This window comes from Palaemon carinicauda, unplaced genomic scaffold (genome assembly GCF_036898095.1).
Source record: "Palaemon carinicauda isolate YSFRI2023 unplaced genomic scaffold, ASM3689809v2 scaffold193, whole genome shotgun sequence".
Lineage (NCBI taxonomy): Eukaryota > Metazoa > Arthropoda > Malacostraca > Decapoda > Palaemonidae > Palaemon > Palaemon carinicauda.
Window position 1 is genome coordinate 55001 of NW_027169512.1, and position 2500 is coordinate 57500.

General features: G+C 31.4%; 1 protein-coding gene across 1 annotated transcript in view; it reads right to left on the reverse strand.

The window, feature by feature from the left end:
* LOC137635894 (uncharacterized) overlaps positions 1-1636 on the reverse strand; it is an 11972-nt gene extending 10336 nt beyond the window's left edge. Inside the window, exon 1 of the mRNA XM_068368329.1 lies at positions 1524-1636. The gene's annotated coding sequence lies outside the window, so the exon portion shown is untranslated. The remainder of the gene's footprint in view (positions 1-1523) is intronic.
* Between the last annotated feature and the right edge of the window lie 864 nt (positions 1637-2500).

Consider the following 2500-nt stretch of genomic DNA (forward strand, 5'->3'; position numbering starts at 1 on the left):
GTTGAGCACAGACCTCCGCCGCGCAGCTTATTTATCGACCTTGACCTTTGACCTTAACATGTATTCATTGGTGTGGATTTTCCTACAGTAAAATATGAACCAAATTTGAAGTCTGTGACAACGATGTCCAAATTTTTGAATGATTACGAGAATTGGACAATTTGCTTGACCTTTGACCTTGACCTTCCAAAATTTCATGATTTCCAGCTTTTTACATAATAGCTAATCTCTGCAAGTTTCATTACGATTAAAATTGTGACCGGGGAGCTGTTCAAATACAAACAAACAAACAAACAAACACAAACAAAGGGTAAAACATAACCTCCTTGCAACTTCGTTGGCAGAGGTAATCCCTATCATTTGATTAATGTTATCATTTCATTGTCATATCATGATATTGAACATCACCTCTACACTAGATTGTCAAGCAGGATGCTACAAGACCAAGGGTTCACACAGGAAATAATTCAGCGTTGGAGAAAAAAAAAAAAAAAAAAAAAAAAACACCGTTACACAATTTTATACTTCATAAGTTCCGCCGATTCAAATATCCGATTATCAGTGACATTATGCCACGGGGGGGGGAGAGAGAGAGAGAGAGAGAGAGAGAGAGAGAGAGAGAGAGAGAGAGAGAGAGAGAGAGGAATAAGGCAATACAATTGTAAAAATGCACAACCTTTTTAATTGTGAAATACCAAACTTTTTTTTTATTGTCACTTTTAACTTAAGATTTAAGAAGAAAAGTAACGTTTCCAATTTTGGTTCACCTAAAAAAAAAAAAAAAAAAAAAAAAAAAAAAAAAAAAAAAAAAAAAAAAAAAAAAAAAAACCTGCAGGAGATATAACACTGCAACGTGTCATTTAGTGGTATATGAAGATATATTAGATAAATAAAAATAAATATATGCATTATTAAATTGATAAATATGAAGGGAGACGAGCCATAAAGTGAAAAGCCGAGTGCATTTATCCGATTTAAAAGTAATTAATATCTGACGTTTTAATTTCAGCATAATATAAAGTAGTGTATTATTGTATTCATAGACTTCAAACGTATACGGCTATCATTCGTCGTTGTTTTTGTATGTATGTATGTATGTATGTATGTATGTATGTATGTATATAATATATATATGTATATATATATTATATAATATAATATACCGTATATATATGTTTATATATATTATATATAATATACAGTATATATATATATATATATATATATATATATATAATATATATATATATATATATATATATATATATATATATATATATATATATATATATATATATATACACATATAAATAATCGTCTATTCTGTAACAGAAAATATTCCATGAAAAGTTTCTACTTTTCGGTAGAAAAAAATATATATCACTTAACAATTAATATCAAATCACTAGATATATTTCAACGGTACTTTTCTACGTAGAAATACCTAACATTTAAATAGAGTCTTTTCACAATGATGATAAAACTACAGTATTCTAACCCAGAGAGAAATTCTTTTAACAAACCTTGAGCCACAAAGAACACGTTTCTAGTTGAGGGTGAGAGTTAATGCCTAATTTACTTCAGAATAGTTCATCTATATAGAAATGCAATCTTTACTGATAAGATGCTCTCTTTAGAGACGAGACAACAGATAAGATAAAAGAACAAAAGGTTAAAAGCAGGGATGCATCACCCATAGGCTGAAGCCTCTGGGCCCAGTACGACCATGGGTTAAGAAAATTTTGTTTTCTTTTCATATGAAATGTGGAAAACTATGGATTACTTAATTCACTTGTAATATTATTGTAGTAAATTGTAAGAAAAGTGTGAAATATGCCAGGGAGGATATAGAGAGACTCAAATGAAGCTCGAAGCCTTAGGGTCCTGTCATGGGTTGAAGAGCGCTGGTTAAAAAAACACTAAAACCAGAGATAATGACATGCAATATATTCAGTGACGAAGACAATTCAGTGAAGTATTCAAATTCTTATGAATCGCTTATCACACGTTTCAGAATGCAAAGAAATCTCCACTCGGTATAGATCTATAGGCCTACCCAAATAGGATCCAAAAATTCGAAAGGATTCTCAAGGTATTGGAGGCAAAGTTACGTTGGGATGGGACACGTATTGCTTGCCTGAGAGGTACCACGTGTTCCCTTGCTTTCAGTCTCAAAGATAAGGTCATTTCCAAGAATACAAAACTGAAGACTGGTGATAAGCGTGCTGACAACACCCTATTGTTCTCTTGCTTGAGTGTACACTCGGGTACACTATTCTATATTATTTCTCTTCCTCTTGTTTTGTTAAGTTTTTATAGATTTTATAGAAAATATCTATTCTAAAGTCACTGTTCTTAAAATATTTTATTTTACCCTGTTTCCTTCCCTCACTGAGCTATTTTCCCCGTTGGAGCCCCTGGGCTCATAGCATTCTGCTTTTCCAACTAGGGTTGTAGCTTAGCATTTAATAATAATAATAATAATAATAATAATAATAAT